Raw genomic sequence first — 13,598 nt, 5'->3', positions numbered from 1 at the left:
ATTGGATATGGTCAGGTCCATGATGAACTTCACTGATTTACCTATGTTCCTTTGGGGAGATGCCTTACTCACAGCGATTTATTTACTGAATAGAGTTTCCTCTAAATCTGTTCCTACCACACCGTATGAGATATGGCATGGTAAGAAACCAAGTCTTGGTCATCTCAAGATTTGGGGATGTCCGGCCCACGTCAAGAGACTACAGGCAGACAAGTTGGAGGCTAGGACCATAAGTGCTCGTTTTATAGGATATCCTAAAGAGTCATTAGGATACAATTTTTACGTCTCAGAGGATCACAATGTGTTTGTGAGCCGTCATGCCATCTTCTTGGAAAATCAGTTTATCCTTGATAGAGGCAGTGGGAGGAAAATTGAGCTTGAAGAGAAAGTCTCTGAAAAGCAACGAGTCATGGATCCTATTGAATCCATTCATACAGAGCCAGTACACGATGTCCCTCGACCACCTCGTAGATCTAGTAGGGTCTCCCATCCTTCCGATAGATACTTAGGTATACTAGAGGAGGATACCGAGAAAATGTTTCTAGTGGGAGATAGGGATCATACACAAGATCCCAAAACCTACGACGAGGCGATATCTGATATCGATTCCGAGAAATGGCTGGAAGCTATGAAGTCAGAGTTAGACTCCATGCATTCCAACCAAGTCTAGACCTTAGTAGATCCACCAGAAGGTATTGTACCTATTGGATGCAAATGGATCTACAAAAGGAAGATAGGTTCGGATGGAGAGGTAGAGACCTATAAGGCAAGGCTTGTGGCGAAAGGGTATAGTCAGCGCGAAGGCATTGACTATCAGGAGACCTTTTCACCTGTAGCCATGCTAAAATCCATCCGAACATTGCTTGCCATTGCAGCATTTCATGATTATAAAATCTGGCAGATGGATGTGAAAACTGCTTTCCTGAATGGATATCTTGATGAAGATATCTATATGGAACAGCCTTTGGGTTTCACTTCCAGTGATGGAGATCACAAGGTCTGCAAGCTGCAAAGGTCCATCTATGGACTAAAGCAAGCATCTCGGAGTTGAAACACTCGTTTCGATGACGCAATCAAAACATTTGATTTCATCAAAAACGAAGAGGAACCATGTGTTTACAAAAAGGTTAGTGGGAGCGCTGTCGTATTTCTCGTACTGTACATGGACGACATCCTACTGATAGGGAATGATATTCCCATGCTAACCTCGGTCAAGGTCTGGTTGTCAAAAGAATTCTCCATGAAAGACCTTGGAGAAGCATCCTATATTTTGGGAATAAAGGTCTATAGAGATAGATCTAAAAGGATGCTTGGCCTTTCACAGAAGATGTACATAGAGGAGGTGCTGAAGAGGTTCAGCATGGAAAACTCCAAGAGGGGTCTCTTACCCCTTAGGCATGGAATTCATCTCTCCAAGAAGATGTGCCCCAACACATCTGAAGAGATTCAACGCATGAGCAAGATTCCCTATGCATCGGCAATAGGAAGCCTCATGTATGCCATGCTATGTACACGACCTGATATAGCTCTTGCTGTGAGTGTCACAAGCAGATATTAGTCGAATCCAGGTGAAGAACACTGGACAGCTGTGAAGAATATTCTTAAGTACTTGAGAAGAACTAAAGATTTATTCTTGGTTTTTGTAGGATCATCAGAATTAAAGGTAGAAGGGTACACAGATTTAGACTTCATGACTGATGTCGATGACAGGAAGTCAACATCTGGATATGTGTTCTTGTGCAATGGTGGTACGGTGAATTGGAAGAGTTCTAAATAACCGATCATTGCTGATTCTACTATGGAAGCTGAATACATCGCCGCCTCTGAAGCTGCTAAGGAAGGCTTCTGGTTCAAGAAATTCATTGCAGAGTTGGATGTGATGACATTAGATGCCATAACACTCTACTGCGATAATAATGGCGCCATAGCCCTTGCTAAGGAGCCAAGGTCTCATCAGAAGTCTAAGCATATAGAGCGGCGCTTCCATCTCATACGCGACTATGTTGAGAAGAAATATGTAGAGGTGCAGAGAGTAGACTCCGCGGATAACGTGGCAGACCCGTTCACTAAACAGCTAAGTCAGCAAAAGACTGAAGCCCACCTTGAGAAGATGGGACTTAGATATATGACTGATTGGCTTTAGTGCAAGTGGGAGATTGTTAGATGTATGCCCTAGAAGCCAATCTGGCTGACACATTATTAATTCTAGGGACATAATTTTGTACTTGACTATTTATAAATAAAAGGCATCTTTTCATTCATATTATTTATGTGTCTATGAATCGTCCAAGAAATTAATAAGATGATGATACATATTCTTAAGAGTTGAGAATTTGAGCCATGTATCATTGGTGACTAATTTCTAAATGCTCCTGATCAATGGATCATCACGAGGACGGTGATCGATCCGATCAGTGCACAGATCACTTTTCTTTTGGATGGACGAGACTTGAGTCCACAGTGTAGGGACACTGAAGTGATAGTGCAGGTGCTTGTTAGAGAACAAGGGTACTGAGCGTGACCAAGACAAGAAGTCACTTGGATGTCTATCTACTCGTCAGTGACTTGCTTGATGTTGCAGTAGTGTGACTGGTCCTTTGACCTGCGGTGCTTCGGCTACTCACAGTGAGGTTATTGTAGTTTGACTGCACACATACATGGTCTCTAGCCATATGGGTCCATGTAGTGTAGATTGGCTGCAGTAGGTTCACTGTAGGAGTAGGGTATGCACCTACAAGGAATCTATCGACCTTGATAGAAGAGGAGTGATCCTATGTGATTTGTTAGACTGAGTTCTAAGACCTTGGCCAGGGCAGTAATATAAAGTGGAGAAAGAGTTTTCCACTATCGAACTCGAGTCGAATAAATCTTGACATATGACAGACGAAGGGATTTGACGAGTTATACATGACCTCCATCCTGTAGGGATCCACGATAGTAGGACTGTATCACACGTTAACTGCACCTAGAGGTTCATCATTCCATTCTGCTGGGTAGCCACTACATGCTGCTAGGTGTCACTGGTGGATGGTGGGACTCACAGGGATTATCTCGATGATCGATAAACCCTAATGAGTTGAGTTGGAATCGTTCCAATCCATTGAAAGGAGTTTTCAATGATATAGTGATAGAGATCACAATATATCTCACTACCAGTCAGAATAGAACCTATGGGGTCACACACACTAGAAGTATTGACCGATCCGATGGTTGAAAAGTGATTATGAATCACGAGTAATCAATTCTTGATAAGAAGTTGAAGAAGGAAAGGGAATTAATTAATTGGACTTGAAATAAGAGTCCCACTTCGAGTAGGATTCCTAGAGTCCTAATTGGATTAGGACTGAGAATCCTAGTTGGAGTAGGACTGGGATTCCTACTTGGAATAGGATTCCTGCAATCCTAATGAGATTAGGAGTTTTGAATCAAAATTGGATTCCTACTTGGAGTAGGATTCCTAGAGTCCTAATCGGATTAGGACTTCGGATTCAAATAGAGTCCTAATTGGATTAGGACTAAAATTAAATATGTCCTAATTTGGATTAAGGTTTCTTAAGTCACAATTAATTATTAATCTAATGAATCAATAAGACTCCTAATTGGATTAGGATTGAAGAGTTCAATTGAGTCAAAATTGATTTAAGTTCTAATTGGATTAGGACTTACCTAGATTGGATCCTAATTGGTTCACCCTTGAGCTAAGCCTAATTGGATTAGGGCTTGACCACATTAGGGCATTTCAAACCCTACTTAATGTGGATTAGGGTTTACCATGAGGAGGAGAATATGCCCCCCCCCTTTCCATGTGGAGAAGGGAGAAGAGAAGGGGCCGGCGCCCCCTCTTAGGAAAGTAGTCTAGGGCTCCTAAGTTGTAGGAGCCCTGGATGCTATAAAAGGAGGTGAAAGAAGGGGCTACGCCCTAAGCTTGAATCCTCCTCTCCTTGCTGCCGCCACCCTCTCCCTTTCCTTGGTTCAGCCGCCAACAAGAAGGAGAAAAGAAGAGAGCCTTGTCCGCCTCCTCTTCCTCCAATTCTTCTTCCAACGCAGGGAAAAGAAAGAAGGCTGCAGAAGCTGTGTTCTTCTTCCTTGAGTTCCTTCTTCCTCTTCCTCCTCTCAAGCACAATCAAGGGTTGATTGAAAGAGAGGAGATCAGCCATCAAAAGAAGTCTTTGCAAGGGAGCTAGCACCCCGGGAAGACAAGAGAGCTTTGATCGGATCCCTGCTTCGTGTGGATACCCGTAGAGGCCGGACACTTGAACGGCTTCAAGCGAACCTTCATCCTAGACCACGAACTTCAGTTTGCGGTGATCATCTACCCGCACAAGGTGAAGATCTGATCTTCTAATGTATTTAAAAGTTTTAATTCTTATCTAATTACGAACGGTTCATGAAACAACGTTCATGCGATGAACGTCGATCCTGCTTATGCCGATTCCGCTGCCATCTGAATTTTTTTGAAATATCAGCGGCATGGGCGGATTCCCAACAGGAAGCTCTTGGCACGGCTGCTGTTGTCCACCACTGCATGGGAGCCTAATCCTCTCACTAGGGCCGGATGCAGCCTTGACAAAGGGCCAAGGGTTTTGTATTTTTGATTTCTATTCTTGGAGTTGTATAGACTTTATTTTGTTCTTAATGAATATTTTATTTTATTTCATATTTAATTTTTGTGATTTTAATTATGACGTTTATACAACTATTCTTCATGATCACTAAGTTAATAAAAGATCATCCATGCTTAGGGAAGATGCAGTGTCCTGCCACATTAGTTTAGGGTAGACATTTCATGCCAACCGAAGATGGATGTTCCTAAATTACTTTTGTGAAACTTTATTTGAATGCTTATTAGGCTTGTATCCATTTTGCATGTTAATCCAATAATAAATCAAAATACAATTAATCTTTGTTCCTAAGTTAGTGGTGAATTCCTTGCCCTAGGTTCTCTCAAACTGATATCATTTTAATTATATTTCCTATTAAATTAGTTAGTTCAATAATCTTCACAAATTCTCTTTTTTAAATATTTTTTTAAAAAAAATAACTGTACCCCAATCTTTGTGGATCGATACCCGTAATCACTATCTTACTAGATACGTGCTATTGCGTGGTCTTTAAAGTTGACTATCACTGTCATACAACCTCCCAATTGGGCCCTTCCATTTGAACTTATGTGTGATGCTTCTGACTATGTCATTGGGGCGGTCTTAGGGCAACGGCTAAATAGGTTACCTCATGTCATCTACTACGCTAGTAAGGCACTCTCAGATGCACAATTGAACTACACCACTACTAAGAAAGAATTACTAACTGTAGTATTTGCTCTGGATAAGCTTCAGTCTTATCTTTTAGGGTTCAAGGTTATTGTATTCACTGATCATGCTGCTCTTCGGTACCTCAATTCAAAGAAGGACACCAAGCCTCGCCTAATTTGATGAATCCTGTTGTTACAGAAATTTGATCTAGAAATTTGTGAAAAGAAAGGTGCAACAAATGTTGTAGCGGACCATTTGTCTAGGATTCTTCTTGAGCCTTCTCGTAACACTTCACCCCTTTATGACTTCTTTCCAGATGAACAATTGTTTGAGGTACAACAAGTGAAAACACATTGGTTTGCTAACATAGTGAACTACCTTGCCGTAGGACAAATTTCCGATTATTGGTCCAAGCAGGACAAGGACCGATTCTTTTCGCAAGTTAAGTTCTACTTGTGGGACGACCCAGATCTGTTTAAGTACTATCCCGATCAGGTAATCTGTCGATGCATGCCTGAATGTGAATTTCAGAGTATTCTTACTTTTTGCCATTCATAAGCCTGTGGGGGGCATTTTGGGGGTAGAAAAACTGCAGCTAAAGTCTTACAAAGTAGGTTTTATTGGCCCTCATTATTCAAAGATGCTCACAACTTTTGCCAGACTTGTGAGTGGTGCCAGCGGATGGGTACAATGTCCCGTAGAGATATGATGCCACGTAACCCCATTTTAATAGAAATTTTTGATGTCTGGAGTATTGACTTTCTGGGTCCTTTCTCGTATTCTTTTGGTTTTGAGTACATTCTCGTCTGGGTTGACTATGTCTCGAAGTGGGTAGAAGCAGGTGCCACTAGGACTAATGACCACAAGGTTATGGTCAAGTTCTTACAAGAAAATATATTTTGTCGCTTTGGCACACCCCGAGCTATCATTAGTGATGGAGGATCTCATTTCTGCAACCGGTCTTTTGAGGCTTTGGTTCGCAAATATTTAATCACTCACAAAGTTGCCATCCCTTACCATTCCCAAACAAGTGGGCAAGTTGAAGTTTAAATAGGGAGATAAAACACATCTTAAAGAAAACAATACGTCTCAATAGGAAAGATTGGTCTCAAAGGTTAAATGATTCTCTCTGGGCTTACCATACTGCCTATAAGACTCCTATTGGTATGTCTCCTTACCAACTGATTTTTAGTAAAGCTTGCCACTTACCGGTAGAACTTGAGCATAGAGCTTTTTGGGCCATTAAAAAGTTTAACTTCGATATGGCAGCAGCTGGTTCTAACTGAAAACTCCAACTCAACGAGCTTGAAGAGTTACGCAATGAGGCAAATGAAAATGCTAAAATTTATAAGACAAGGACTAAGGCTTTTTATGACAACTCAACTTTAAAGACCATGCAATAGCACGTATCTTGTAGAATAGTAGCTAATTACAGGTATCAATCCATAGAAATTAGAGAATAGTTGTTTTCTTAAAAATATGTAAAGAAGAGTTTGTGAAGAAGATTAAACTACGGTAATCTAATAAGAAGTGCAATTGAAAATGATATGACTAGAAGAACCTAGGGCAAGAAATTCGCTACTAATATAGCAACAATGATTAATTGTATTTTAATTCACTCTTGGATTAATATGCAAATTGGCTACAAGCCTTATAAACATTCAAATAAAAATTTACAAGAGTAATTTAGAAAAATCCATCTTTAGTTGGTATGAGATGTCTACGCTAAACTAATGTGGCAGGACACCGCATCTTTCTTAAGCATAGATTATCTTATATTTACTTAGTGACCATGAAAAACAGTTGTATAAAGATCATACTTAAGATCACAAAAATTAAATATGAGATAAAACAAGATATTCATTAAGAACAAAAAGTTCATGTAACTCTAAGAACATAAATTAAAGATACAAAACTTTTTTCTCTTTGTTAGGGCTTCATCCCATCCTAGTGAAGAGGTCAGGATAATCTTTAATTCCATGCAGATGTGGACAACAATAGCGCAGAGGAATTCTTCCATCAAGACTGGCTTCTCCTCCTTTCTTCCTCCCCTCTCTGATGTGCCCTTCTTGCTTCTGCGCCCCTCAATTTATAGACAGGGGGTTGGCCCGATGTCGAAAGAAATCAACTGATTTCTTGAGAGAAAAATCAGCACAGCATCTTTTGGAGATCATGGCTTGATTTGGATAAAAATTAGAAGAGTCCACGCTTAATTTGGGTGCTAGAGCTCTGAGGAAGGCTGCGGAGGGTGGCTTCCTCGTCCTCCACGAAAGGAGAATAATGTATCCACGAAGCAGAGTTTGAATTGGAATAGAATCACCCAGAATCTATCCCTGATTTTGTGTCTCTGATTGTGGTCCACTTTTGACCTAGTAAATGTCTAAATTTTGAAATCCTCGTGAGATATACTTTTGTTCCTTTTTAAGTTATCCAATGGATCTAATTTTAGATTAATCAAAGATGCATGTCAAAAGTTATGGGCAGCATACCAATACTTGCACAGGTTGATAATTTTCAAATTTGGCTATTACATTTTTAGAGATGGGATCTCCCCTCCACCCTTTCTTAATTTGATCATGCACGCCTCCAAGAGTCCATGATGAGAAGGGAGTCTTAGACTTGGTCCTCCTTTCATCTTGGACTTGGTCTTAACCTAAGATGGAATGGGTTCGACTCGACCTGCACACATTAGATTCGACCAATATGAAAAAAATAATCAAACTCAAATACTTCTAATAATTTATTAAAATGCAATAGTAAAGGGGAGCACATCTTTTCATAGTTAAATTTACAAAATATGTGCATGAAAATAATGATAAGTGCTATAAGAAAGGGGTTAATTTATGCATTATTTAGTACTTATCAAAACTCTGAGCATCCACATGTTTTTTGGCTCTACCAATTCAAAATATGGTGTCATGGCATAAATTAGTTATAACAGGAAGAGTCTAAAATAAAAACGTCTTTTGGATTTTGAAAAACTCCTGAAAGGTTGCTATCTCTTTTCCTCTAAGGCTATATAAACAAAGAGCCATTGAATTAATGATAATTCACATAAAAAAAAGAGTTAGAGAGAGATACTAGTGTGTGAGAAAGTCTTCACTATTGAGAGATCATCTTTACAGGGATCATCTCTGGGATAACCATTCTCGGCCCTAAAAATTTGAAGGGTGAAATCAACAAAAATACCGTAGTAGCCTTCTAAGAGACGTGCAAAAAGAGATCTTGATCATGATCGTGTGGTGATCGTAGGTTGTAAGACAAGCAAGAGATCTGGATAATTTTAATATTCCGCTGCACAAGGTAAATATTGTGATCTTTTTTTTTGCTATTTAATATTTGGTACCAGAGCCTGATATGCTTGTTTTTGCCCTCATGGATGTGATTTCATGATTTCCTGTGCCATCATTTGCATGTTGGATGAGTTCGCAATGAAAAATTTGCTTTTATTGTGGCATATTTTTGGTGAAACTCTTTACATGTTTATGTTCCTTATGATGTCAGTTACATGATATTAAAACATCTTGAAGTTCCATGCTCCACAGAAGGAGAAATTTGAAATACTAATTTATGATTGCTCATATGAGGCTGAATGTTTTAGACGATTTTTAATAAGATAAACATCATTTTTTGAAACAATTGATTTGATGGTTTATAAAGGGTTTCAAGAGCTTTAAAACAACATATCATATGCCTAATTTCGACTTAAATTGAATTAGTTATAGCGGATCGAATTTGTGGTCGAGATAAGGCAAAACAAGAAAATTGGGGTTGGAGGTTGAAGATGATGAATAGCCAAGTATCCTAACCAACTAGACTACAACGGATTATATAATAATATTTTCTTGAGGGTTAAAATGTAGGTTGACAACTTGTACTCATCAATCCCCAAAATAATAATTTTTAAAAAAATACATAATTTTTGGCAATGCACTAGAAAATATTATTGACCTCTTTAGATCAATATCTTGGCATGAATCTTCTATTTTGATTTTATTTAGCTATTTCCATGATTGAAATAACATTTTTATCGTATATGTTTTGAGTCGAATTACACAATTGAATACATGATGTACTTATTGGCTTAATATGTTGTGACATTAAAATATGATTGTTTTTTGGATGCAATCAATGTGCAATTTTGATGTATACAAGAGCATTTTTTTTACATTATGGATTACATTGATTGATTCCTCCTTGAGTGTGATAAGAAACCTAATTAGATGTGGCGTTCTAACTTACATACTGGGAGATGATTACTAGCTTTGCGAAATTTTCGATCTCATTATGTTAGAAAGAATATCATGATCTGATTTGGAGTTAAAATGTTAAATGTGTGCTAATATCAACCTCATGCGTTGAATGTAGTTGAAATGGCCACTAAGAACGTTGTTGTTGACCTTATTAAAGGAGAGAAACTGGATGGAACTAATATGATATGTGGCATAGAAAGATTCAATATCTCTTTAATGAGTAGAAAGTCTTAGAGACTTTGACTCATAGCATGAGCCAACCTGAAGATGGAAATACTGTTCCGTATCACCGTGATATGGATGCCTACTAGGCTTGGGCTAAGAAAGATCGGTGCATGTGCTTTACTATGCTTAGCAGCATGCACAACGATCTGATTGGGGAGTTTGAAAACTACCCAACTGCCTAAGATATGTGGACCAATTGAAGATTGCCTATGAAGAGACATCAGCAACAAGGTTGTGTGCTCTTATTCTAAAGTTTGAGCAGCATGTGATGGACTCAAGGCACTTGATGGCTGAACATTTAAGGACTATGTTTGCTTTGATCTGTGACCTAAAGGTTGCCGACAATAATCTCATTGATGAACAACAGGTTACAGCAGTGATATGATCTTTGCCTGAGTCCACTTAGAGGCAGATGAAGTTTGTTCTCACACATAACGAGAACATTAAGACTTTTGCTGATATATCTTGCCACCTTGATCTAGAGGTAGAACGTCTTGAGGCGCACCGTGCAACTCTACTTGTTGTCCAAGAAGGGTAGCACAAGGCATTTGGGCCTAAGCGCAAAGAAAGTGGGAGATTCTTTGGAAAGGCAAAAGGTCTTGGGCCCAAAGGTGGAAGGCTTGCAAAGCACCGCAGAGGCAAGCGTGCTGGCAAGAAAGATAAGTCCAAGATGAAGTGCTATAACTGTGAAAACGTGGGTCATTTTGCTCGTGAGTGCACTGAACCAAAGAAGGTATTCACTAAACACAACTGTCTCATTACATTTGTATGTTCGCATGTGCTTGTTGCTCATTCGATCCCTGATTGGATTGTAGACTTAGAAGTAACTAAACATGTAGCTCGAGATCGAGTTGGATTCATAGATTATGGATGGATATCAGCGGGTACATAATACATTGTATTGGATAACAAAAGTGGAGAAGAAGTACTTGAAGTTGGCACCTACCAGCTTAAGATGCGTCTAGGGTGCTTGTTGCTTCTCTATGATGTGCTCTATGCACCAGGTGTTCAATGTAATCTGTTTTCAGTTATTACTATGCTAGAATTTGGTTTTAGTTTTTATTTTGATGGCACGCAGTTGGATTTTTATTTAGATAAGACCTTGTATGGACATGGCTATCTTTCAAATGGTTTATTTAGGTTGGATTTGGATAATTCATTTTTTTCTCTCATAGTTGTTAATGATGATGATGTTGTTTCTAATTCTTTGAAATAGCATGCTAGACTAGGACACATAGAAAAAGATAGAATGGCTAGACTAGTAAAGAAGGCCTATTAGGAACTCTCGCTAATGTAAGCCTACTTATGTGTGAACCATTTCTGGTTGGAAAAGCTTGTAGGAAGCTTTTTGGAAAGGCACCTAGGGCATCTTGTCCTTTAGAGCTAGTTCATTCAGACATTTGTGGACCTATGAATGTAAAGGCACGTCGTCATAGCGCCCTTTATTTTGTTACCTTTATAGACGATTACTCATGCTTCAGTTATGTCTATCTAATTTTTCATCACTTTGAGGCTTTGGAATGCTTCAAGCGCTTCATAGTTGAGGTTGAGAATCAAAAAGATATGAATTTGAAAATTCTTCGAACGGATCGAGGTCATGAATATCTGTTGAATCAGTTTCACAAATTTTGTGAGGAAAAAGGGATACGCAAGCAGTTAACGATTCCTAGAACTTCACAACAAAATGGAATTGCAGAAAGAAGGAATCACACATTACTGGATATGGTTAGGTCGATGATGGCGCAAGCTAACCTCCTAATATCCTTCTAGGGGGATGCTCTCTTAACTGCAGCCTACATCCTTAACCATGTGCCTTCCAAGTTAGTTTCAAATACCCCATGTGAGTTATGGAATGGCGCAAAACCTAGTTTGGAACATTTACAGCCTTGGGGTTCTACTGTTAGCATCCCTCATATGCCATGAAAATTTCGAAATAATTTTCAGATTGCAGCAGAAAAACATATGCGGGATCCGTTCATCGCATGAACGTATTTTAAAACCTTTCGTTTGTAGATAGATTAGAATTAAATTATTTTAAACCATTTTAAAATCATTAAGAAGATCAGATCTTCACCTTGTGTGGGTAGATGGTCTCCGCAAATCTGATTTACGTGGTATTTGATCAAGGCTCAGTGGAAGCCGCACATGCGTCCGGCCTCTACGGGTATCTACACGAAATAATGAGTCGATTGAAGCCTTTGGATCTCTCCAGGGTGCTAGCTCCCTTGCAGAGAAGGCTATTGATGGCTGAAGTCCTCTCCTTTGAATCAACCTTTGATTGGCTTGAGAGGAATAGTAAGAAGGAAGAACCAAGGAAGAAGATTGAATGCCTCTGCGCAACCTTTTTCCTTTTCTTTGTTTTGGAACCAAAAGGAAGAAGGAGGAGAGTCACCAAGGATTTTTCTTCCTTTTCTCTTGCTTGCAGATGAAAGGAGGAGGAGGAGGAGAGCCTTGCTGCCGTGAACACCAAAAGAAAGAAATTAGAGGAGGGGCCGAACCCCTCCTCCTTTTATTTTTCTATGAGATAAGGATGAGCTCCTAATTTTTAGGAGCTCACCCTTATCTCCTTAATTCGGCAGCAAGGAGGGGCTTACACCCCTCCTTTTTCTTCCACGCACATCCCAAGCGGAGGGGAGTGGGCCCCTCCCTCAAGTTCAATTAAATCCACCATTTAATTAAATTAAAGGGTGATTTAATTTGGGTTCATTTCATGAGTCCAATCCTATTCAAAATAGGATTTTTATGAACCCATTTCAATTTCCTCCTTATCCTAATCTAATTAGGATTTAATTGAACCATGACTCTATTGAACTCTTCAATCCTAATTCAATTAGGAGTCATTTAATTAATTAGATTAAAATTAAAATTAATTAGGACTTGAGAAAATCCTAATTTAATCAGGACTTGTTCAAATTTCAGCCCTAAGACAATTAGGACTTTAGAAATCCTATTCCAAGTAGGACTTTAATTTAATTTCAAATCCTAATCCAATTAGGACTTCATGAATCCCACTCCAAGTAGGACTCATGATCAAGTCCAATTAATTAAATCCAATTAATTAAAATAAATTACAATCTGATTGCAATTGTTCCTTCTTCCAACCACTAACTCTTAGCGGATTATCTATTTATCAATCTAATTGATTATTTGTGATTCCTAATCACATTCAACCATCGGATCGGTCAATACCTCTAATGTGTGTGACCCCATAGGTTCTATTCTAACTGGTAGTGAGATATATTGCAATCTCTATCACAATATCATTGAAAACTTCTTTCAATGGGTTGAAACAATTCCAACTCAACTCATCAGGGATTATCAATCATCGAGATGATCCCTGTGAGTCTCACCATCCACCAGTGACACCTAGCAGTATGTAGTGGCTACCCAGCAAAATAGAATGATGAACCTCTAAGTGCAGTTATCGTATGATACAGTCTTTCTATCATGGATCCCTACAGACCGGAGGTCATGGATAACTCGTCAAACCTCGTCGTCTGTCATATGTCTAGATTTATTCGACTTGAGTTCGAGAGTAGAAAACTATTTTTCACTATATATTCTGCTCTAGCCAAGATCTTAGAACTCAGACTTATAAATCACATAAGATCTCTCCTCATCTATCAAGATCGATAGATTCCATGTAGGTGCATATCCTACTCTTACAGTGAACCTACTGAGCCAATCTACACAACAAGGACCCATATGACTAGAAACCATGTATATGTACAGTCAAAATACAATAACCTCACTGTGAATAGCCGAAGCACCGCAGGTCAAAGGACCAGTCACACTACTGCAACATCAGGCAAGTCACTGACGAGTGGATAGACATCCAAGTGACTTCTTATCTTGATCACGCTCAGTA

This window comes from Phoenix dactylifera, unplaced genomic scaffold, assembly GCF_009389715.1.
Source record: "Phoenix dactylifera cultivar Barhee BC4 unplaced genomic scaffold, palm_55x_up_171113_PBpolish2nd_filt_p 000615F, whole genome shotgun sequence".
Classification (NCBI taxonomy): Eukaryota; Viridiplantae; Streptophyta; class Magnoliopsida; order Arecales; family Arecaceae; genus Phoenix; species Phoenix dactylifera.
This window is presented reverse-complemented; position numbering follows the sequence as displayed.